The sequence below is a fragment of the Leiobunum rupestre genome, chromosome 6, assembly GCF_980474605.1.
Source record: "Leiobunum rupestre chromosome 6, qqLeiRupe1.1.hap1, whole genome shotgun sequence".
NCBI classification, from domain to species: domain Eukaryota; kingdom Metazoa; phylum Arthropoda; class Arachnida; order Opiliones; family Sclerosomatidae; genus Leiobunum; species Leiobunum rupestre.
The window spans coordinates 4253368-4278580 of NC_143389.1; the positions used below are offsets into that span (position 1 = coordinate 4253368).

General features: G+C 41.2%; 5 non-coding genes and 9 pseudogenes across 5 annotated transcripts; 5 read left to right on the plus strand and 9 right to left on the minus strand.

Annotated features, from left to right (window-relative positions):
- Nucleotides 1–740: 740 nt before the first annotated feature.
- On the minus strand, nt 741–916 carry LOC149938609 (U2 spliceosomal RNA; annotated as a pseudogene).
- A 1730-nt stretch (nt 917–2646) lies between these two features.
- LOC149938610 (U2 spliceosomal RNA) lies at nt 2647–2783 on the minus strand (annotated as a pseudogene).
- A 1152-nt stretch (nt 2784–3935) lies between these two features.
- On the plus strand, nt 3936–4054 carry LOC149938611 (5S ribosomal RNA). Its single transcript, XR_016482089.1, has one exon. It is a non-coding gene; the product is annotated as a 5S ribosomal RNA (ribosomal RNA).
- Nucleotides 4055–6041: 1987 nt separating this feature from the next.
- LOC149938612 (U2 spliceosomal RNA) lies at nt 6042–6217 on the minus strand (annotated as a pseudogene).
- Nucleotides 6218–7947: 1730 nt separating this feature from the next.
- LOC149938613 (U2 spliceosomal RNA) lies at nt 7948–8084 on the minus strand (annotated as a pseudogene).
- A 1152-nt stretch (nt 8085–9236) lies between these two features.
- LOC149938614 (5S ribosomal RNA) lies at nt 9237–9355 on the plus strand. The gene has a single exon (XR_016482090.1). It is a non-coding gene; the product is annotated as a 5S ribosomal RNA (ribosomal RNA).
- Nucleotides 9356–11342: 1987 nt separating this feature from the next.
- On the minus strand, nt 11343–11518 carry LOC149938615 (U2 spliceosomal RNA; annotated as a pseudogene).
- Nucleotides 11519–13248: 1730 nt separating this feature from the next.
- Nucleotides 13249–13385, minus strand: LOC149938616 (U2 spliceosomal RNA; annotated as a pseudogene).
- A 1152-nt stretch (nt 13386–14537) lies between these two features.
- Nucleotides 14538–14654, plus strand: LOC149938617 (5S ribosomal RNA; annotated as a pseudogene).
- Nucleotides 14655–16641: 1987 nt separating this feature from the next.
- On the minus strand, nt 16642–16817 carry LOC149938618 (U2 spliceosomal RNA; annotated as a pseudogene).
- A 1730-nt stretch (nt 16818–18547) lies between these two features.
- LOC149938619 (U2 spliceosomal RNA) lies at nt 18548–18684 on the minus strand (annotated as a pseudogene).
- Nucleotides 18685–19839: 1155 nt separating this feature from the next.
- LOC149938620 (5S ribosomal RNA) lies at nt 19840–19958 on the plus strand. Its single transcript, XR_016482091.1, has one exon. It is a non-coding gene; the product is annotated as a 5S ribosomal RNA (ribosomal RNA).
- Nucleotides 19959–21945: 1987 nt separating this feature from the next.
- Nucleotides 21946–22137, minus strand: LOC149938621 (U2 spliceosomal RNA). The gene has a single exon (XR_016481511.1). It is a non-coding gene; the product is annotated as a U2 spliceosomal RNA (small nuclear RNA).
- Nucleotides 22138–23290: 1153 nt separating this feature from the next.
- Nucleotides 23291–23409, plus strand: LOC149938622 (5S ribosomal RNA). The gene has a single exon (XR_016482092.1). It is a non-coding gene; the product is annotated as a 5S ribosomal RNA (ribosomal RNA).
- The last annotated feature ends 1804 nt before the right edge of the window (nt 23410–25213 follow it).

Genomic DNA, 25213 nt, shown 5'->3' on the forward strand with positions numbered 1-25213 from the left:
GCGGAACATCTTGGCTGGAACCCAATGACCTAAAAATGAGGGGCGCGCTGTCTCTACCCACCATACCGAAACCCGCGAATTTACGTTATGAAAACCGGTTCCTTCAGCCAACCACTTAGAACATGCACGATTTACGAACCTTGGGTTACGAATAAAACCACAGGAATAACACAGAACAACCTCTTTTCGCGCCTTTATTTTACCCCTCTTACTTGCCTCCCGCTCGTCGGCCATTGCCTCTGCCCTAAACGGGGAGTCTAGCATCCACTCCTTGGGTATCCATAATGGAGGAGAGGACTGAAAGGGGGAAAACCAAGCATGGACGCGCCCAGGAAAATACCAAGGAGGATAGGAAGGGAGGCGAAGTAGGAGGGATGAACGCGGCAGCATCCTTGTAAGAAGCTTAGCGGCGGGAAAATTTCGGAAAAATGGCGGCTAGACGTAGCGTAGCTGCCGCAATCTTGCCGCCATTCATCCCTCCTACTTCGCCTCCCTTCCTATCCTCCGTGAAAATACCGCGAAAAAGAGTGTATAACTAGGTAAAAGAAAATTCAAAAACTGGAATCTTTCCGATTCTTCATTATTAACTATTCGACAATAAGGATTTTACCACTTATGACGTCAGAGGGGCAATATATTATAATAAAGAAATATATATAAAGACAGCCAAATAACATTTCCCGGAAATACTGTGTTGCGCAGTGCGCCATTATAAGAGCGTTTGATTTTTGATTTCAAGAGAGAAGTGGGCCGATCCCGGATTTACTGCAATACCAGGCCGACCCGTGGCGGAGGTGGAGCAAGCTCCGACCACTCCGCCGCCGTCCAAAAATAAGTTTAATATCTTGGGCCCCGATGGGACCCGTATCAGATATTAAGCTGATAAGAACAGATACTGAATTTGTTTATTTAAAATTCGTTGTCATGGTTACAAGTGTCCGCGTTATTAAAAAATTTAAATTATCGCGAACACTGTTTTACACAAAAAAATCCAGAATTTCTGACGTCGCCTCTATCGTTAAAAGGTAAGTATTTACAATTATTCAAGTATAAACGGGACTAAAACAATTTAAAATACAAAAGAGTTACTTTTTCACTGATTTGTTTTGGTCAAGGTAAGTGGTTTTTCTTTTGATTACACATTCTAAGCATATTTTTTAGTTTTAACAATTTTCTTTTCATTTTTACAGGGTAAACAGGATCCGAGGTAAGTATACGGTAAGTATTACATTTAAGCATACCATTTTTTTTTAAACTATAGACATTTAATATTTACAAAATCAAAACTTTAAATAATGTAAAGTTAAAAGCGTATTAAAACTAAAGATAAAACTTAAAGAGTCATTAAAAACATATTTACATATCATATTCAGGGCCTATTTTTTCCCTTTTTTGATGTGCGATTCTGATGGGGAAGACTGTGGTCGTTTCCTGCGACTTTGCAAGGTGAGGCGCGCTTCAGTCAGTGATTCTTCACGCCATCTAAGTATTTCTGGTGACTCTGTGACCAAGCTTCGTGCACGACGGCAAAAGTTCTCTATTTCCTGTTCGGTCATTGTCGACCAATTCCAATCTCGTTCGTAGATCGGTTCTTCATATGCTGGGTTTTTCGAAATGGGAAAGAGCTCTAGAACAGGTGTGTGCTGTGGCGGAGTCTTTACTGCGTTTGCGTAGCCGTTGGACATTTGCGGCAAATCAGATGGTTTAAGGGAAGATCCTGGCGAAGAGAGACTCCAACCATCTTCACCCCCCTCGAAACATCCTGCTTCCGGTACAGATTCTTCCATCTGTTCTTCGTGGACGGCAGCGTCTGTGATAGCTGCCCTTTTCTGTGGTGGTGGTGTGGTTTCGTTCCCCAGATTGACAGCGTCTTCGGGGGCCGGAATATGGCCCTGGATGACCGAATTTTCTGGAGCTGGTGGCGCCTTTCTTTTCTTCTTAGGACAATCCCGAACCTGATGACTGTCTTTACGACAGTAGAAGCACATTCTTTGGACACCTTGATAAACGAGCTGAATGCGATGTCCGCTGATGGTCATCAGGTTCGGGATTGGGCTCTTGACCTTGACTTCAAGGCGGCGATTTCCGTTTCGGACATCTTTAAGCGGGCCTTTCTGGAAGGTTTCCCATGTTTCCGACACCACTTCGCAGTAGTTCCTCAAAGCGGCTCGCAGGAACGGTAGATCCCACCAGCAAGGCGCATCCTTCATAGTGATCTGAGTCACCGGGTCTGCAACTCCAATGATACTTAGATGTTTGTCGCCGACAATTATACCGGCATCAACGGCCTTCTGATAACAGATGGCGTCCTTGAAAGTGATCTGACATTCAGATTTAGCCAGCATCTGAAATACTGTGATGCTCTTGGGGCCAATGCAGTCGAAAAGAGCTACAGCCAAATCTTCTACATTGACCCCGTCGAACTTGATTCTTGCCGTGGCCTTCTTGGAGGACGAAGGCCCGGACTGTGGTTTGCACGGCAGCGACGACACGGCAGGCATGGCGACGATGGTGGTGACCGCCGAAGCGGAAACCGGATACTCAGGAACCGCTGGGATGAGCCAAACAGCGACTGGAACGCAGGAGCAGGAACAGGAACTTCAACTGGAACAGGATCTGGGTCGGTGTAGAATGCCGACTCAGCTTGGCAGATAGACGAGCAGGTACGTATAACTCGCCTTAAAGGCGTATAAACACTTCTCGCCCCCCGACTAAGATCTCGGTATAGAACTATTGGAAACAGATACTACACTTTGATCTTAGCCAAAAGGCCGAGAAGCGATAACCCGCTAGGAGCCGTCACTGTTTAACAAAGTAAAAAGAGAGAATTCGAGCATTTCAAATATTTCATAATTACGTCACCGAATGTTGGTCCTGGTGGGAGATGACAACGTTTGTAGCCATCGCGCGAACAAAGGAGAAGACGATATCTTGAATCCGTGAAATAGAGGTACACCGCCAGGCCCGGACTGGCACTTTTGGGGTCATCGGCTAGAGACAGTAGAGTGGGCCACTTTACCGGGCCGTATGGAAAAAAAATCTAAATGGTGGTTTATAGGACCATAAATAACGTATTAAGTGTACTAGATTCTACGTGAAACGTCAAACGCGTTTAAATGACCATTTAGGAAAAATTTATTATAAGCGAATAGAGCGTTCTATAAAAGTGGACCATAACCGGTCACTTTTCATACAGACTATAGAGCTGGTTCAGCAGGACTAACAACTTTTGTTATTCTTTGGTTTAAGAGAATTCGGCTTATGTCCTGTCTTTATATGAATATTTTAGAGACGTACCTTTTAGGAGTTGTAGGAGGCACCCTAGGTGTTGAAGTATGTTTGGGGTTAAGGATATTTTCATGATCTAAGTTTCATCTTAAACACGTGGATTTGGGACTAGTATTTTCTAGAATTTTGCTTATTTGCCATCATACATTTATTACAAAAATCATTTAAAATAAGAAAAAAGGCGCGGAAAGCAAAGCCGGAAATATGTGAAGCCTAGGCTAGCAACTACGCTACTAATAAAAATTGACTGCTCTCAATTTCTTACGGGTTTGCCAGATAAATATATTTCTCTAAGACGAAAAACCGGCCAAACCTTCACCTCCTCCGAACTCCAAAGGGGGAAAGCACACCACACCAATTTTATAGATTCGTAAACGCGCCTTCCCAATCGACCGCCATCACCTTACAGTCTACGGGGAGGGTGATGAAAAAACTGGTTTGGGGGGGGGGGGGGGATGAAATTTCTGCGGTAAAGGGCTTGCTCGTTGGTTGTCTGTACGATAATATCGGCGCCCAGTAAACGTTTCTAAAAAGAGTGTATAGAACGTTCTATTGGAGCCGCATGCAGCCGGTGGCCCTCGGCGATCACCAACCTACCAGGACCTGGCTAGTCGCGGCTTGTCCACCGCTATCAATTACACTCTAGCGGCAACGGCCATATCACGCTGAATACACCGGTTCTCGTCTGATCACCGAAGTTAAGCAGCGTCGAGCGCGGTCAGTACTTGGGAGGGAGACCACCTGGGAACACCGCGTGCCGTTGGCTACTCATTTATTTTCGCGGGATGGGATTTGCGTCTTTTAACAGGAAAATACCTTCATCCTATCATTTTGACGCTGCTTTTTTATGCAATTAAAAGTTCGCCCAGACGATAATATTATTTCGGTCAACTCTTGGCCTTTTTTTAACAACTGGCAGCATCTTTCCGTGAATAAAATACATGTTAGTATCAAAATTGAACAAAATAAAATGGCGAGAAAATTGGTTTTCATTTTATTCTACTTAAGGCTTGTACTTAAAATAGTACTAACTTACTTACTTACTTACTTACTTACTTACTTACTTACTTACTTACTAACTAACTAACTAACTAACTAACTAACTAACTAACTAACTAACTAACTAATTAACTAACTAACTAACTAACTAACTAATTAACTAACTAACTAACTAACTAACTAACTAACTAACTAACGTTTATCTCTAAACAAAAACATTTCCGCGGTAAAATCCACTCTGAAATGGCCTTTTCTGGTTTTGGAATGAAGTCCAAAGTTAAAATTTTATTAACAAATTCTAATTGTGAAATATATTTTTTGTTCTAAATTTTAATCTTAAATGTAATTTAAATAGTTGAATCTAAAAAAGGACTTTTGGAAAATGTTTTATAGAAGGTTTTATCATGGGACAGCCGCATGGATTAGGGGAGTAACCCAAAAATACAAAATATCAAAACAAACCACGAAATTAAATAATAAAACGGAGACAGAGATATATTTTTTAAACAAAATAATATAGCTAACTTTTATCTATTAATTGTTTTAGGTGATGTAGTTTATGTAAAATATAAAAATGAACCTTGGCACAATATAAATTTAATGTCATGTTTTATTGATACTTAGAAAAAGTAACAAACATTTCAAAAGTCAGATCTTTGAGATCATTATTAAAAAAATATAACATTTTAAATCCGAACTCCTCTATAAATATTAAAATTATAAATTCCTAATCTACTTTAACAAAAGATATATCATATTAAGTTTAATACTATTAATGTTAGGAATAATCATGACTTTGAGATAAATAGAACAAAAATGTTTAATTCCAAATATAGTTAATTATAGAGCAATATATAATAAATGATTTTGTACTTACCAAAAATAAGCCTTGCCACTTTATATCTTGGTAATGTAGCTGCCGCGGGCGGCGGGCCCCCGGCGGCGACTCACTGTCCACGGAAGACGGGAAGAGAGAAAAAATGGAGAGGGGCTTATTTCGTGTTTTCTCTTTACGCGGAACATCTTGGCTGGAACCCAATGACCTAAAAATGAGGGGCGCGCTGTCTCTACCCACCATACCGAAACCCGCGAATTTACGTTATGAAAACCGGTTCCTTCAGCCAACCACTTAGAACATGCACGATTTACGAACCTTGGGTTACGAATAAAACCACAGGAATAACACAGAACAACCTCTTTTCGCGCCTTTATTTTACCCCTCTTACTTGCCTCCCGCTCGTCGGCCATTGCCTCTGCCCTAAACGGGGAGTCTAGCATCCACTCCTTGGGTATCCATAATGGAGGAGAGGACTGAAAGGGGGAAAACCAAGCATGGACGCGCCCAGGAAAATACCAAGGAGGATAGGAAGGGAGGCGAAGTAGGAGGGATGAACGCGGCAGCATCCTTGTAAGAAGCTTAGCGGCGGGAAAATTTCGGAAAAATGGCGGCTAGACGTAGCGTAGCTGCCGCAATCTTGCCGCCATTCATCCCTCCTACTTCGCCTCCCTTCCTATCCTCCGTGAAAATACCGCGAAAAAGAGTGTATAACTAGGTAAAAGAAAATTCAAAAACTGGAATCTTTCCGATTCTTCATTATTAACTATTCGACAATAAGGATTTTACCACTTATGACGTCAGAGGGGCAATATATTATAATAAAGAAATATATATAAAGACAGCCAAATAACATTTCCCGGAAATACTGTGTTGCGCAGTGCGCCATTATAAGAGCGTTTGATTTTTGATTTCAAGAGAGAAGTGGGCCGATCCCGGATTTACTGCAATACCAGGCCGACCCGTGGCGGAGGTGGAGCAAGCTCCGACCACTCCGCCGCCGTCCAAAAATAAGTTTAATATCTTGGGCCCCGATGGGACCCGTATCAGATATTAAGCTGATAAGAACAGATACTGAATTTGTTTATTTAAAATTCGTTGTCATGGTTACAAGTGTCCGCGTTATTAAAAAATTTAAATTATCGCGAACACTGTTTTACACAAAAAAATCCAGAATTTCTGACGTCGCCTCTATCGTTAAAAGGTAAGTATTTACAATTATTCAAGTATAAACGGGACTAAAACAATTTAAAATACAAAAGAGTTACTTTTTCACTGATTTGTTTTGGTCAAGGTAAGTGGTTTTTCTTTTGATTACACATTCTAAGCATATTTTTTAGTTTTAACAATTTTCTTTTCATTTTTACAGGGTAAACAGGATCCGAGGTAAGTATACGGTAAGTATTACATTTAAGCATACCATTTTTTTTTAAACTATAGACATTTAATATTTACAAAATCAAAACTTTAAATAATGTAAAGTTAAAAGCGTATTAAAACTAAAGATAAAACTTAAAGAGTCATTAAAAACATATTTACATATCATATTCAGGGCCTATTTTTTCCCTTTTTTGATGTGCGATTCTGATGGGGAAGACTGTGGTCGTTTCCTGCGACTTTGCAAGGTGAGGCGCGCTTCAGTCAGTGATTCTTCACGCCATCTAAGTATTTCTGGTGACTCTGTGACCAAGCTTCGTGCACGACGGCAAAAGTTCTCTATTTCCTGTTCGGTCATTGTCGACCAATTCCAATCTCGTTCGTAGATCGGTTCTTCATATGCTGGGTTTTTCGAAATGGGAAAGAGCTCTAGAACAGGTGTGTGCTGTGGCGGAGTCTTTACTGCGTTTGCGTAGCCGTTGGACATTTGCGGCAAATCAGATGGTTTAAGGGAAGATCCTGGCGAAGAGAGACTCCAACCATCTTCACCCCCCTCGAAACATCCTGCTTCCGGTACAGATTCTTCCATCTGTTCTTCGTGGACGGCAGCGTCTGTGATAGCTGCCCTTTTCTGTGGTGGTGGTGTGGTTTCGTTCCCCAGATTGACAGCGTCTTCGGGGGCCGGAATATGGCCCTGGATGACCGAATTTTCTGGAGCTGGTGGCGCCTTTCTTTTCTTCTTAGGACAATCCCGAACCTGATGACTGTCTTTACGACAGTAGAAGCACATTCTTTGGACACCTTGATAAACGAGCTGAATGCGATGTCCGCTGATGGTCATCAGGTTCGGGATTGGGCTCTTGACCTTGACTTCAAGGCGGCGATTTCCGTTTCGGACATCTTTAAGCGGGCCTTTCTGGAAGGTTTCCCATGTTTCCGACACCACTTCGCAGTAGTTCCTCAAAGCGGCTCGCAGGAACGGTAGATCCCACCAGCAAGGCGCATCCTTCATAGTGATCTGAGTCACCGGGTCTGCAACTCCAATGATACTTAGATGTTTGTCGCCGACAATTATACCGGCATCAACGGCCTTCTGATAACAGATGGCGTCCTTGAAAGTGATCTGACATTCAGATTTAGCCAGCATCTGAAATACTGTGATGCTCTTGGGGCCAATGCAGTCGAAAAGAGCTACAGCCAAATCTTCTACATTGACCCCGTCGAACTTGATTCTTGCCGTGGCCTTCTTGGAGGACGAAGGCCCGGACTGTGGTTTGCACGGCAGCGACGACACGGCAGGCATGGCGACGATGGTGGTGACCGCCGAAGCGGAAACCGGATACTCAGGAACCGCTGGGATGAGCCAAACAGCGACTGGAACGCAGGAGCAGGAACAGGAACTTCAACTGGAACAGGATCTGGGTCGGTGTAGAATGCCGACTCAGCTTGGCAGATAGACGAGCAGGTACGTATAACTCGCCTTAAAGGCGTATAAACACTTCTCGCCCCCCGACTAAGATCTCGGTATAGAACTATTGGAAACAGATACTACACTTTGATCTTAGCCAAAAGGCCGAGAAGCGATAACCCGCTAGGAGCCGTCACTGTTTAACAAAGTAAAAAGAGAGAATTCGAGCATTTCAAATATTTCATAATTACGTCACCGAATGTTGGTCCTGGTGGGAGATGACAACGTTTGTAGCCATCGCGCGAACAAAGGAGAAGACGATATCTTGAATCCGTGAAATAGAGGTACACCGCCAGGCCCGGACTGGCACTTTTGGGGTCATCGGCTAGAGACAGTAGAGTGGGCCACTTTACCGGGCCGTATGGAAAAAAAATCTAAATGGTGGTTTATAGGACCATAAATAACGTATTAAGTGTACTAGATTCTACGTGAAACGTCAAACGCGTTTAAATGACCATTTAGGAAAAATTTATTATAAGCGAATAGAGCGTTCTATAAAAGTGGACCATAACCGGTCACTTTTCATACAGACTATAGAGCTGGTTCAGCAGGACTAACAACTTTTGTTATTCTTTGGTTTAAGAGAATTCGGCTTATGTCCTGTCTTTATATGAATATTTTAGAGACGTACCTTTTAGGAGTTGTAGGAGGCACCCTAGGTGTTGAAGTATGTTTGGGGTTAAGGATATTTTCATGATCTAAGTTTCATCTTAAACACGTGGATTTGGGACTAGTATTTTCTAGAATTTTGCTTATTTGCCATCATACATTTATTACAAAAATCATTTAAAATAAGAAAAAAGGCGCGGAAAGCAAAGCCGGAAATATGTGAAGCCTAGGCTAGCAACTACGCTACTAATAAAAATTGACTGCTCTCAATTTCTTACGGGTTTGCCAGATAAATATATTTCTCTAAGACGAAAAACCGGCCAAACCTTCACCTCCTCCGAACTCCAAAGGGGGAAAGCACACCACACCAATTTTATAGATTCGTAAACGCGCCTTCCCAATCGACCGCCATCACCTTACAGTCTACGGGGAGGGTGATGAAAAAACTGGTTTGGGGGGGGGGGGGGGATGAAATTTCTGCGGTAAAGGGCTTGCTCGTTGGTTGTCTGTACGATAATATCGGCGCCCAGTAAACGTTTCTAAAAAGAGTGTATAGAACGTTCTATTGGAGCCGCATGCAGCCGGTGGCCCTCGGCGATCACCAACCTACCAGGACCTGGCTAGTCGCGGCTTGTCCACCGCTATCAATTACACTCTAGCGGCAACGGCCATATCACGCTGAATACACCGGTTCTCGTCTGATCACCGAAGTTAAGCAGCGTCGAGCGCGGTCAGTACTTGGGAGGGAGACCACCTGGGAACACCGCGTGCCGTTGGCTACTCATTTATTTTCGCGGGATGGGATTTGCGTCTTTTAACAGGAAAATACCTTCATCCTATCATTTTGACGCTGCTTTTTTATGCAATTAAAAGTTCGCCCAGACGATAATATTATTTCGGTCAACTCTTGGCCTTTTTTTAACAACTGGCAGCATCTTTCCGTGAATAAAATACATGTTAGTATCAAAATTGAACAAAATAAAATGGCGAGAAAATTGGTTTTCATTTTATTCTACTTAAGGCTTGTACTTAAAATAGTACTAACTTACTTACTTACTTACTTACTTACTTACTTACTTACTTACTTACTAACTAACTAACTAACTAACTAACTAACTAACTAACTAACTAACTAACTAATTAACTAACTAACTAACTAACTAACTAATTAACTAACTAACTAACTAACTAACTAACTAACTAACTAACGTTTATCTCTAAACAAAAACATTTCCGCGGTAAAATCCACTCTGAAATGGCCTTTTCTGGTTTTGGAATGAAGTCCAAAGTTAAAATTTTATTAACAAATTCTAATTGTGAAATATATTTTTTGTTCTAAATTTTAATCTTAAATGTAATTTAAATAGTTGAATCTAAAAAAGGACTTTTGGAAAATGTTTTATAGAAGGTTTTATCATGGGACAGCCGCATGGATTAGGGGAGTAACCCAAAAATACAAAATATCAAAACAAACCACGAAATTAAATAATAAAACGGAGACAGAGATATATTTTTTAAACAAAATAATATAGCTAACTTTTATCTATTAATTGTTTTAGGTGATGTAGTTTATGTAAAATATAAAAATGAACCTTGGCACAATATAAATTTAATGTCATGTTTTATTGATACTTAGAAAAAGTAACAAACATTTCAAAAGTCAGATCTTTGAGATCATTATTAAAAAAATATAACATTTTAAATCCGAACTCCTCTATAAATATTAAAATTATAAATTCCTAATCTACTTTAACAAAAGATATATCATATTAAGTTTAATACTATTAATGTTAGGAATAATCATGACTTTGAGATAAATAGAACAAAAATGTTTAATTCCAAATATAGTTAATTATAGAGCAATATATAATAAATGATTTTGTACTTACCAAAAATAAGCCTTGCCACTTTATATCTTGGTAATGTAGCTGCCGCGGGCGGCGGGCCCCCGGCGGCGACTCACTGTCCACGGAAGACGGGAAGAGAGAAAAAATGGAGAGGGGCTTATTTCGTGTTTTCTCTTTACGCGGAACATCTTGGCTGGAACCCAATGACCTAAAAATGAGGGGCGCGCTGTCTCTACCCACCATACCGAAACCCGCGAATTTACGTTATGAAAACCGGTTCCTTCAGCCAACCACTTAGAACATGCACGATTTACGAACCTTGGGTTACGAATAAAACCACAGGAATAACACAGAACAACCTCTTTTCGCGCCTTTATTTTACCCCTCTTACTTGCCTCCCGCTCGTCGGCCATTGCCTCTGCCCTAAACGGGGAGTCTAGCATCCACTCCTTGGGTATCCATAATGGAGGAGAGGACTGAAAGGGGGAAAACCAAGCATGGACGCGCCCAGGAAAATACCAAGGAGGATAGGAAGGGAGGCGAAGTAGGAGGGATGAACGCGGCAGCATCCTTGTAAGAAGCTTAGCGGCGGGAAAATTTCGGAAAAATGGCGGCTAGACGTAGCGTAGCTGCCGCAATCTTGCCGCCATTCATCCCTCCTACTTCGCCTCCCTTCCTATCCTCCGTGAAAATACCGCGAAAAAGAGTGTATAACTAGGTAAAAGAAAATTCAAAAACTGGAATCTTTCCGATTCTTCATTATTAACTATTCGACAATAAGGATTTTACCACTTATGACGTCAGAGGGGCAATATATTATAATAAAGAAATATATATAAAGACAGCCAAATAACATTTCCCGGAAATACTGTGTTGCGCAGTGCGCCATTATAAGAGCGTTTGATTTTTGATTTCAAGAGAGAAGTGGGCCGATCCCGGATTTACTGCAATACCAGGCCGACCCGTGGCGGAGGTGGAGCAAGCTCCGACCACTCCGCCGCCGTCCAAAAATAAGTTTAATATCTTGGGCCCCGATGGGACCCGTATCAGATATTAAGCTGATAAGAACAGATACTGAATTTGTTTATTTAAAATTCGTTGTCATGGTTACAAGTGTCCGCGTTATTAAAAAATTTAAATTATCGCGAACACTGTTTTACACAAAAAAATCCAGAATTTCTGACGTCGCCTCTATCGTTAAAAGGTAAGTATTTACAATTATTCAAGTATAAACGGGACTAAAACAATTTAAAATACAAAAGAGTTACTTTTTCACTGATTTGTTTTGGTCAAGGTAAGTGGTTTTTCTTTTGATTACACATTCTAAGCATATTTTTTAGTTTTAACAATTTTCTTTTCATTTTTACAGGGTAAACAGGATCCGAGGTAAGTATACGGTAAGTATTACATTTAAGCATACCATTTTTTTTTAAACTATAGACATTTAATATTTACAAAATCAAAACTTTAAATAATGTAAAGTTAAAAGCGTATTAAAACTAAAGATAAAACTTAAAGAGTCATTAAAAACATATTTACATATCATATTCAGGGCCTATTTTTTCCCTTTTTTGATGTGCGATTCTGATGGGGAAGACTGTGGTCGTTTCCTGCGACTTTGCAAGGTGAGGCGCGCTTCAGTCAGTGATTCTTCACGCCATCTAAGTATTTCTGGTGACTCTGTGACCAAGCTTCGTGCACGACGGCAAAAGTTCTCTATTTCCTGTTCGGTCATTGTCGACCAATTCCAATCTCGTTCGTAGATCGGTTCTTCATATGCTGGGTTTTTCGAAATGGGAAAGAGCTCTAGAACAGGTGTGTGCTGTGGCGGAGTCTTTACTGCGTTTGCGTAGCCGTTGGACATTTGCGGCAAATCAGATGGTTTAAGGGAAGATCCTGGCGAAGAGAGACTCCAACCATCTTCACCCCCCTCGAAACATCCTGCTTCCGGTACAGATTCTTCCATCTGTTCTTCGTGGACGGCAGCGTCTGTGATAGCTGCCCTTTTCTGTGGTGGTGGTGTGGTTTCGTTCCCCAGATTGACAGCGTCTTCGGGGGCCGGAATATGGCCCTGGATGACCGAATTTTCTGGAGCTGGTGGCGCCTTTCTTTTCTTCTTAGGACAATCCCGAACCTGATGACTGTCTTTACGACAGTAGAAGCACATTCTTTGGACACCTTGATAAACGAGCTGAATGCGATGTCCGCTGATGGTCATCAGGTTCGGGATTGGGCTCTTGACCTTGACTTCAAGGCGGCGATTTCCGTTTCGGACATCTTTAAGCGGGCCTTTCTGGAAGGTTTCCCATGTTTCCGACACCACTTCGCAGTAGTTCCTCAAAGCGGCTCGCAGGAACGGTAGATCCCACCAGCAAGGCGCATCCTTCATAGTGATCTGAGTCACCGGGTCTGCAACTCCAATGATACTTAGATGTTTGTCGCCGACAATTATACCGGCATCAACGGCCTTCTGATAACAGATGGCGTCCTTGAAAGTGATCTGACATTCAGATTTAGCCAGCATCTGAAATACTGTGATGCTCTTGGGGCCAATGCAGTCGAAAAGAGCTACAGCCAAATCTTCTACATTGACCCCGTCGAACTTGATTCTTGCCGTGGCCTTCTTGGAGGACGAAGGCCCGGACTGTGGTTTGCACGGCAGCGACGACACGGCAGGCATGGCGACGATGGTGGTGACCGCCGAAGCGGAAACCGGATACTCAGGAACCGCTGGGATGAGCCAAACAGCGACTGGAACGCAGGAGCAGGAACAGGAACTTCAACTGGAACAGGATCTGGGTCGGTGTAGAATGCCGACTCAGCTTGGCAGATAGACGAGCAGGTACGTATAACTCGCCTTAAAGGCGTATAAACACTTCTCGCCCCCCGACTAAGATCTCGGTATAGAACTATTGGAAACAGATACTACACTTTGATCTTAGCCAAAAGGCCGAGAAGCGATAACCCGCTAGGAGCCGTCACTGTTTAACAAAGTAAAAAGAGAGAATTCGAGCATTTCAAATATTTCATAATTACGTCACCGAATGTTGGTCCTGGTGGGAGATGACAACGTTTGTAGCCATCGCGCGAACAAAGGAGAAGACGATATCTTGAATCCGTGAAATAGAGGTACACCGCCAGGCCCGGACTGGCACTTTTGGGGTCATCGGCTAGAGACAGTAGAGTGGGCCACTTTACCGGGCCGTATGGAAAAAAAATCTAAATGGTGGTTTATAGGACCATAAATAACGTATTAAGTGTACTAGATTCTACGTGAAACGTCAAACGCGTTTAAATGACCATTTAGGAAAAATTTATTATAAGCGAATAGAGCGTTCTATAAAAGTGGACCATAACCGGTCACTTTTCATACAGACTATAGAGCTGGTTCAGCAGGACTAACAACTTTTGTTATTCTTTGGTTTAAGAGAATTCGGCTTATGTCCTGTCTTTATATGAATATTTTAGAGACGTACCTTTTAGGAGTTGTAGGAGGCACCCTAGGTGTTGAAGTATGTTTGGGGTTAAGGATATTTTCATGATCTAAGTTTCATCTTAAACACGTGGATTTGGGACTAGTATTTTCTAGAATTTTGCTTATTTGCCATCATACATTTATTACAAAAATCATTTAAAATAAGAAAAAAGGCGCGGAAAGCAAAGCCGGAAATATGTGAAGCCTAGGCTAGCAACTACGCTACTAATAAAAATTGACTGCTCTCAATTTCTTACGGGTTTGCCAGATAAATATATTTCTCTAAGACGAAAAACCGGCCAAACCTTCACCTCCTCCGAACTCCAAAGGGGGAAAGCACACCACACCAATTTTATAGATTCGTAAACGCGCCTTCCCAATCGACCGCCATCACCTTACAGTCTACGGGGAGGGTGATGAAAAAACTGGTTTGGGGGGGGGGGGGGGATGAAATTTCTGCGGTAAAGGGCTTGCTCGTTGGTTGTCTGTACGATAATATCGGCGCCCAGTAAACGTTTCTAAAAAGAGTGTATAGAACGTTCTATTGGAGCCGCATGCAGCCGGTGGCCCTCGGCGATCACCAACCTACCAGGACCTGGCTAGTCGCGGCTTGTCCACCGCTATCAATTACACTCTAGCGGCAACGGCCATGTGGCTGAATACACCGGTTCTCGTCTGATCACCGAAGTTAAGCAGCGTCGAGCGCGGTCAGTACTTGGGAGGGAGACCACCTGGGAACACCGCGTGCCGTTGGCTACTCATTTATTTTCGCGGGATGGGATTTGCGTCTTTTAACAGGAAAATACCTTCATCCTATCATTTTGACGCTGCTTTTTTATGCAATTAAAAGTTCGCCCAGACGATAATATTATTTCGGTCAACTCTTGGCCTTTTTTTAACAACTGGCAGCATCTTTCCGTGAATAAAATACATGTTAGTATCAAAATTGAACAAAATAAAATGGCGAGAAAATTGGTTTTCATTTTATTCTACTTAAGGCTTGTACTTAAAATAGTACTAACTTACTTACTTACTTACTTACTTACTTACTTACTTACTTACTTACTAACTAACTAACTAACTAACTAACTAACTAACTAACTAACTAACTAACTAATTAACTAACTAACTAACTAACTAACTAATTAACTAACTAACTAACTAACTAACTAACTAACTAACTAACGTTTATCTCTAAACAAAAACATTTCCGCGGTAAAATCCACTCTGAAATGGCCTTTTCTGGTTTTGGAATGAAGTCCAAAGTTAAAATTTTATTAACAAATTCTAATTGTGAAATATATTTTTTGTTCTAAATTTTAATCTTAAATGTAATTTAAATAGTTGAATCTAAAAAAGGACTTTTGGAAAATGTTTTATAGAAGGTTTTATCATGGGACAGCCGCATGGATTAGGGGAGTAACCCAAAAATACAAAATATCAAAACAAACCACGAAATTAAATAATAAAACGGAGACAGAGATATATTTTTTAAACAAAATAATATAGCTAACTTTTATCTATTAATTGTTTTAGGTGATGTAGTTTATGTAAAATATAAAAATGAACCTTGGCACAATATAAATTTAATGTCATGTTTTATTGATACTTAGAAAAAGTAACAAACATTTCAAAAGTCAGATCTTTGAGATCATTATTAAAAAAATATAACATTTTAAATCCGAACTCCTCTATAAATATTAAAATTATAAATTCCTAATCTACTTTAACAAAAGATATATCATATTAAGTTTAATACTATTAATGTTAGGAATAATCATGACTTTGAGATAAATAGAACAAAAATGTTTAATTCCAAATATAGTTAATTATAGAGCAATATATAATAAATGATTTTGTACTTACCAAAAATAAGCCTTGCCACTTTATATCTTGGTAATGTAGCTGCCGCGGGCGGCGGGCCCCCGGCGGCGACTCACTGTCCACGGAAGACGGGAAGAGAGAAAAAATGGAGAGGGGCTTATTTCGTGTTTTCTCTTTACGCGGAACATCTTGGCTGGAACCCAATGACCTAAAAATGAGGGGCGCGCTGTCTCTACCCACCATACCGAAACCCGCGAATTTACGTTATGAAAACCGGTTCCTTCAGCCAACCACTTAGAACATGCACGATTTACGAACCTTGGGTTACGAATAAAACCACAGGAATAACACAGAACAACCTCTTTTCGCGCCTTTATTTTACCCCTCTTACTTGCCTCCCGCTCGTCGGCCATTGCCTCTGCCCTAAACGGGGAGTCTAGCATCCACTCCTTGGGTATCCATAATGGAGGAGAGGACTGAAAGGGGGAAAACCAAGCATGGACGCGCCCAGGAAAATACCAAGGAGGATAGGAAGGGAGGCGAAGTAGGAGGGATGAACGCGGCAGCATCCTTGTAAGAAGCTTAGCGGCGGGAAAATTTCGGAAAAATGGCGGCTAGACGTAGCGTAGCTGCCGCAATCTTGCCGCCATTCATCCCTCCTACTTCGCCTCCCTTCCTATCCTCCGTGAAAATACCGCGAAAAAGAGTGTATAACTAGGTAAAAGAAAATTCAAAAACTGGAATCTTTCCGATTCTTCATTATTAACTATTCGACAATAAGGATTTTACCACTTATGACGTCAGAGGGGCAATATATTATAATAAAGAAATATATATAAAGACAGCCAAATAACATTTCCCGGAAATACTGTGTTGCGCAGTGCGCCATTATAAGAGCGTTTGATTTTTGATTTCAAGAGAGAAGTGGGCCGATCCCGGATTTACTGCAATACCAGGCCGACCCGTGGCGGAGGTGGAGCAAGCTCCGACCACTCCGCCGCCGTCCAAAAATAAGTTTAATATCTTGGGCCCCGATGGGACCCGTATCAGATATTAAGCTGATAAGAACAGATACTGAATTTGTTTATTTAAAATTCGTTGTCATGGTTACAAGTGTCCGCGTTATTAAAAAATTTAAATTATCGCGAACACTGTTTTACACAAAAAAATCCAGAATTTCTGACGTCGCCTCTATCGTTAAAAGGTAAGTATTTACAATTATTCAAGTATAAACGGGACTAAAACAATTTAAAATACAAAAGAGTTACTTTTTCACTGATTTGTTTTGGTCAAGGTAAGTGGTTTTTCTTTTGATTACACATTCTAAGCATATTTTTTAGTTTTAACAATTTTCTTTTCATTTTTACAGGGTAAACAGGATCCGAGGTAAGTATACGGTAAGTATTACATTTAAGCATACCATTTTTTTTTAAACTATAGACATTTAATATTTACAAAATCAAAACTTTAAATAATGTAAAGTTAAAAGCGTATTAAAACTAAAGATAAAACTTAAAGAGTCATTAAAAACATATTTACATATCATATTCAGGGCCTATTTTTTCCCTTTTTTGATGTGCGATTCTGATGGGGAAGACTGTGGTCGTTTCCTGCGACTTTGCAAGGTGAGGCGCGCTTCAGTCAGTGATTCTTCACGCCATCTAAGTATTTCTGGTGACTCTGTGACCAAGCTTCGTGCACGACGGCAAAAGTTCTCTATTTCCTGTTCGGTCATTGTCGACCAATTCCAATCTCGTTCGTAGATCGGTTCTTCATATGCTGGGTTTTTCGAAATGGGAAAGAGCTCTAGAACAGGTGTGTGCTGTGGCGGAGTCTTTACTGCGTTTGCGTAGCCGTTGGACATTTGCGGCAAATCAGATGGTTTAAGGGAAGATCCTGGCGAAGAGAGACTCCAACCATCTTCACCCCCCTCGAAACATCCTGCTTCCGGTACAGATTCTTCCATCTGTTCTTCGTGGACGGCAGCGTCTGTGATAGCTGCCCTTTTCTGTGGTGGTGGTGTGGTTTCGTTCCCCAGATTGACAGCGTCTTCGGGGGCCGGAATATGGCCCTGGATGACCGAATTTTCTGGAGCTGGTGGCGCCTTTCTTTTCTTCTTAGGACAATCCCGAACCTGATGACTGTCTTTACGACAGTAGAAGCACATTCTTTGGACACCTTGATAAACGAGCTGAATGCGATGTCCGCTGATGGTCATCAGGTTCGGGATTGGGCTCTTGACCTTGACTTCAAGGCGGCGATTTCCGTTTCGGACATCTTTAAGCGGGCCTTTCTGGAAGGTTTCCCATGTTTCCGACACCACTTCGCAGTAGTTCCTCAAAGCGGCTCGCAGGAACGGTAGATCCCACCAGCAAGGCGCATCCTTCATAGTGATCTGAGTCACCGGGTCTGCAACTCCAATGATACTTAGATGTTTGTCGCCGACAATTATACCGGCATCAACGGCCTTCTGATAACAGATGGCGTCCTTGAAAGTGATCTGACATTCAGATTTAGCCAGCATCTGAAATACTGTGATGCTCTTGGGGCCAATGCAGTCGAAAAGAGCTACAGCCAAATCTTCTACATTGACCCCGTCGAACTTGATTCTTGCCGTGGCCTTCTTGGAGGACGAAGGCCCGGACTGTGGTTTGCACGGCAGCGACGACACGGCAGGCATGGCGACGATGGTGGTGACCGCCGAAGCGGAAACCGGATACTCAGGAACCGCTGGGATGAGCCAAACAGCGACTGGAACGCAGGAGCAGGAACAGGAACTTCAACTGGAACAGGATCTGGGTCGGTGTAGAATGCCGACTCAGCTTGGCAGATAGACGAGCAGGTACGTATAACTCGCCTTAAAGGCGTATAAACACTTCTCGCCCCCCGACTAAGATCTCGGTATAGAACTATTGGAAACAGATACTACACTTTGATCTTAGCCAAAAGGCCGAGAAGCGATAACCCGCTAGGAGCCGTCACTGTTTAACAAAGTAAAAAGAGAGAATTCGAGCATTTCAAATATTTCATAATTACGTCACCGAATGTTGGTCCTGGTGGGAGATGACAACGTTTGTAGCCATCGCGCGAACAAAGGAGAAGACGATATCTTGAATCCGTGAAATAGAGGTACACCGCCAGGCCCGGACTGGCACTTTTGGGGTCATCGGCTAGAGACAGTAGAGTGGGCCACTTTACCGGGCCGTATGGAAAAAAAATCTAAATGGTGGTTTATAGGACCATAAATAACGTATTAAGTGTACTAGATTCTACGTGAAACGTCAAACGCGTTTAAATGACCATTTAGGAAAAATTTATTATAAGCGAATAGAGCGTTCTATAAAAGTGGACCATAACCGGTCACTTTTCATACAGACTATAGAGCTGGTTCAGCAGGACTAACAACTTTTGTTATTCTTTGGTTTAAGAGAATTCGGCTTATGTCCTGTCTTTATATGAATATTTTAGAGACGTACCTTTTAGGAGTTGTAGGAGGCACCCTAGGTGTTGAAGTATGTTTGGGGTTAAGGATATTTTCATGATCTAAGTTTCATCTTAAACACGTGGATTTGGGACTAGTATTTTCTAGAATTTTGCTTATTTGCCATCATACATTTATTACAAAAATCATTTAAAATAAGAAAAAAGGCGCGGAAAGCAAAGCCGGAAATATGTGAAGCCTAGGCTAGCAACTACGCTACTAATAAAAATTGACTGCTCTCAATTTCTTACGGGTTTGCCAGATAAATATATTTCTCTAAGACGAAAAACCGGCCAAACCTTCACCTCCTCCGAACTCCAAAGGGGGAAAGCACACCACACCAATTTTATAGATTCGTAAACGCGCCTTCCCAATCGACCGCCATCACCTTACAGTCTACGGGGAGGGTGATGAAAAAACTGGTTTGGGGGGGGGGGGGGGGGGATGAAATTTCTGCGGTAAAGGGCTTGCTCGTTGGTTGTCTGTACGATAATATCGGCGCCCAGTAAACGTTTCTAAAAAGAGTGTATAGAACGTTCTATTGGAGCCGCATGCAGCCGGTGGCCCTCGGCGATCACCAACCTACCAGGACCTGGCTAGTCGCGGCTTGTCCACCGCTATCAATTACACTCTAGCGGCAACGGCCATATCACGCTGAATACACCGGTTCTCGTCTGATCACCGAAGTTAAGCAGCGTCGAGCGCGGTCAGTACTTGGGAGGGAGACCACCTGGGAACACCGCGTGCCGTTGGCTACTCATTTATTTTCGCGGGATGGGATTTGCGTCTTTTAACAGGAAAATACCTTCATCCTATCATTTTGACGCTGCTTTTTTATGCAATTAAAAGTTCGCCCAGACGATAATATTATTTCGGTCAACTCTTGGCCTTTTTTTAACAACTGGCAGCATCTTTCCGTGAATAAAATACATGTTAGTATCAAAATTGAACAAAATAAAATGGCGAGAAAATTGGTTTTCATTTTATTCTACTTAAGGCTTGTACTTAAAATAGTACTAACTTACTTACTTACTTACTTACTTACTTACTTACTTACTTACTTACTAACTAACTAACTAACTAACTAACTAACTAACTAACTAACTAACTAACTAATTAACTAACTAACTAACTAACTAACTAATTAACTAACTAACTAACTAACTAACTAACTAACTAACTAACGTTTATCTCTAAACAAAAACATTTCCGCGGTAAAATCCACTCTGAAATGGCCTTTTCTGGTTTTGGAATGAAGTCCAAAGTTAAAATTTTATTAACAAATTCTAATTGTGAAATATATTTTTTGTTCTAAATTTTAATCTTAAATGTAATTTAAATAGTTGAATCTAAAAAAGGACTTTTGGAAAATGTTTTATAGAAGGTTTTATCATGGGACAGCCGCATGGATTAGGGGAGTAACCCAAAAATACAAAATATCAAAACAAACCACGAAATTAAATAATAAAACGGAGACAGAGATATATTTTTTAAACAAAATAATATAGCTAACTTTTATCTATTAATTGTTTTAGGTGATGTAGTTTATGTAAAATATAAAAATGAACCTTGGCACAATATAAATTTAATGTCATGTTTTATTGATACTTAGAAAAAGTAACAAACATTTCAAAAGTCAGATCTTTGAGATCATTATTAAAAAAATATAACATTTTAAATCCGAACTCCTCTATAAATATTAAAATTATAAATTCCTAATCTACTTTAACAAAAGATATATCATATTAAGTTTAATACTATTAATGTTAGGAATAATCATGACTTTGAGATAAATAGAACAAAAATGTTTAATTCCAAATATAGTTAATTATAGAGCAATATATAATAAATGATTTTGTACTTACCAAAAATAAGCCTTGCCACTTTATATCTTGGTAATGTAGCTGCCGCGGGCGGCGGGCCCCCGGCGGCGACTCACTGTCCACGGAAGACGGGAAGAGAGAAAAAATGGAGAGGGGCTTATTTCGTGTTTTCTCTTTACGCGGAACATCTTGGCTGGAACCCAATGACCTAAAAATGAGGGGCGCGCTGTCTCTACCCACCATACCGAAACCCGCGAATTTACGTTATGAAAACCGGTTCCTTCAGCCAACCACTTAGAACATGCACGATTTACGAACCTTGGGTTACGAATAAAACCACAGGAATAACACAGAACAACCTCTTTTCGCGCCTTTATTTTACCCCTCTTACTTGCCTCCCGCTCGTCGGCCATTGCCTCTGCCCTAAACGGGGAGTCTAGCATCCACTCCTTGGGTATCCATAATGGAGGAGAGGACTGAAAGGGGGAAAACCAAGCATGGACGCGCCCAGGAAAATACCAAGGAGGATAGGAAGGGAGGCGAAGTAGGAGGGATGAACGCGGCAGCATCCTTGTAAGAAGCTTAGCGGCGGGAAAATTTCGGAAAAATGGCGGCTAGACGTAGCGTAGCTGCCGCAATCTTGCCGCCATTCATCCCTCCTACTTCGCCTCCCTTCCTATCCTCCGTGAAAATACCGCGAAAAAGAGTGTATAACTAGGTAAAAGAAAATTCAAAAACTGGAATCTTTCCGATTCTTCATTATTAACTATTCGACAATAAGGATTTTACCACTTATGACGTCAGAGGGGCAATATATTATAATAAAGAAATATATATAAAGACAGCCAAATAACATTTCCCGGAAATACTGTGTTGCGCAGTGCGCCATTATAAGAGCGTTTGATTTTTGATTTCAAGAGAGAAGTGGGCCGATCCCGGATTTACTGCAATACCAGGCCGACCCGTGGCGGAGGTGGAGCAAGCTCCGACCACTCCGCCGCCGTCCAAAAATAAGTTTAATATCTTGGGCCCCGATGGGACCCGTATCAGATATTAAGCTGATAAGAACAGATACTACACTTTGATCTTAGCCAAAAGGCCGAGAAGCGATAACCCGCTAGGAGCCGTCACTGTTTAACAAAGTAAAAAGAGAGAATTCGAGCATTTCAAATATTTCATAATTACGTCACCGAATGTTGGTCCTGGTGGGAGATGACAACGTTTGTAGCCATCGCGCGAACAAAGGAGAAGACGATATCTTGAATCCGTGAAATAGAGGTACACCGCCAGGCCCGGACTGGCACTTTTGGGGTCATCGGCTAGAGACAGTAGAGTGGGCCACTTTACCGGGCCGTATGGAAAAAAAATCTAAATGGTGGTTTATAGGACCATAAATAACGTATTAAGTGTACTAGATTCTACGTGAAACGTCAAACGCGTTTAAATGACCATTTAGGAAAAATTTATTATAAGCGAATAGAGCGTTCTATAAAAGTGGACCATAACCGGTCACTTTTCATACAGACTATAGAGCTGGTTCAGCAGGACTAACAACTTTTGTTATTCTTTGGTTTAAGAGAATTCGGCTTATGTCCTGTCTTTATATGAATATTTTAGAGACGTACCTTTTAGGAGTTGTAGGAGGCACCCTAGGTGTTGAAGTATGTTTGGGGTTAAGGATATTTTCATGATCTAAGTTTCATCTTAAACACGTGGATTTGGGACTAGTATTTTCTAGAATTTTGCTTATTTGCCATCATACATTTATTACAAAAATCATTTAAAATAAGAAAAAAGGCGCGGAAAGCAAAGCCGGAAATATGTGAAGCCTAGGCTAGCAACTACGCTACTAATAAAAATTGACTGCTCTCAATTTCTTACGGGTTTGCCAGATAAATATATTTCTCTAAGACGAAAAACCGGCCAAACCTTCACCTCCTCCGAACTCCAAAGGGGGAAAGCACACCACACCAATTTTATAGATTCGTAAACGCGCCTTCCCAATCGACCGCCATCACCTTACAGTCTACGGGGAGGGTGATGAAAAAACTGGTTTGGGGGGGGGGGGGGGGATGAAATTTCTGCGGTAAAGGGCTTGCTCGTTGGTTGTCTGTACGATAATATCGGCGCCCAGTAAACGTTTCTAAAAAGAGTGTATAGAACGTTCTATTGGAGCCGCATGCAGCCGGTGGCCCTCGGCGATCACCAACCTACCAGGACCTGGCTAGTCGCGGCTTGTCCACCGCTATCAATTACACTCTAGCGGCAACGGCCATATCACGCTGAATACACCGGTTCTCGTCTGATCACCGAAGTTAAGCAGCGTCGAGCGCGGTCAGTACTTGGGAGGGAGACCACCTGGGAACACCGCGTGCCGTTGGCTACTCATTTATTTTCGCGGGATGGGATTTGCGTCTTTTAACAGGAAAATACCTTCATCCTATCATTTTGACGCTGCTTTTTTATGCAATTAAAAGTTCGCCCAGACGATAATATTATTTCGGTCAACTCTTGGCCTTTTTTTAACAACTGGCAGCATCTTTCCGTGAATAAAATACATGTTAGTATCAAAATTGAACAAAATAAAATGGCGAGAAAATTGGTTTTCATTTTATTCTACTTAAGGCTTGTACTTAAAATAGTACTAACTTACTTACTTACTTACTTACTTACTTACTTACTTACTTACTTACTAACTAACTAACTAACTAACTAACTAACTAACTAACTAACTAACTAACTAATTAACTAACTAACTAACTAACTAACTAATTAACTAACTAACTAACTAACTAACTAACTAACTAACTAACGTTTATCTCTAAACAAAAACATTTCCGCGGTAAAATCCACTCTGAAATGGCCTTTTCTGGTTTTGGAATGAAGTCCAAAGTTAAAATTTTATTAACAAATTCTAATTGTGAAATATATTTTTTGTTCTAAATTTTAATCTTAAATGTAATTTAAATAGTTGAATCTAAAAAAGGACTTTTGGAAAATGTTTTATAGAAGGTTTTATCATGGGACAGCCGCATGGATTAGGGGAGTAACCCAAAAATACAAAATATCAAAACAAACCACGAAATTAAATAATAAAACGGAGACAGAGATATATTTTTTAAACAAAATAATATAGCTAACTTTTATCTATTAATTGTTTTAGGTGATGTAGTTTATGTAAAATATAAAAATGAACCTTGGCACAATATAAATTTAATGTCATGTTTTATTGATACTTAGAAAAAGTAACAAACATTTCAAAAGTCAGATCTTTGAGATCATTATTAAAAAAATATAACATTTTAAATCCGAACTCCTCTATAAATATTAAAATTATAAATTCCTAATCTACTTTAACAAAAGATATATCATATTAAGTTTAATACTATTAATGTTAGGAATAATCATGACTTTGAGATAAATAGAACAAAAATGTTTAATTCCAAATATAGTTAATTATAGAGCAATATATAATAAATGATTTTGTACTTACCAAAAATAAGCCTTGCCACTTTATATCTTGGTAATGTAGCTGCCGCGGGCGGCGGGCCCCCGGCGGCGACTCACTGTCCACGGAAGACGGGAAGAGAGAAAAAATGGAGAGGGGCTTATTTCGTGTTTTCTCTTTACGCGGAACATCTTGGCTGGAACCCAATGACCTAAAAATGAGGGGCGCGCTGTCTCTACCCACCATACCGAAACCCGCGAATTTACGTTATGAAAACCGGTTCCTTCAGCCAACCACTTAGAACATGCACGATTTACGAACCTTGGGTTACGAATAAAACCACAGGAATAACACAGAACAACCTCTTTTCGCGCCTTTAATTTACCCCTCTTACTTGCCTCCCGCTCGTCGGCCATTGCCTCTGCCCTAAACGGGGAGTCTAGCATCCACTCCTTGGGTATCCATAATGGAGGAGAGGACTGAAAGGGGGAAAACCAAGCATGGACGCGCCCAGGAAAATACCAAGGAGGATAGGAAGGGAGGCGAAGTAGGAGGGATGAACGCGGCAGCATCCTTGTAAGAAGCTTAGCGGCGGGAAAATTTCGGAAAAATGGCGGCTAGACGTAGCGTAGCTGCCGCAATCTTGCCGCCATTCATCCCTCCTACTTCGCCTCCCTTCCTATCCTCCGTGAAAATACCGCGAAAAAGAGTGTATAACTAGGTAAAAGAAAATTCAAAA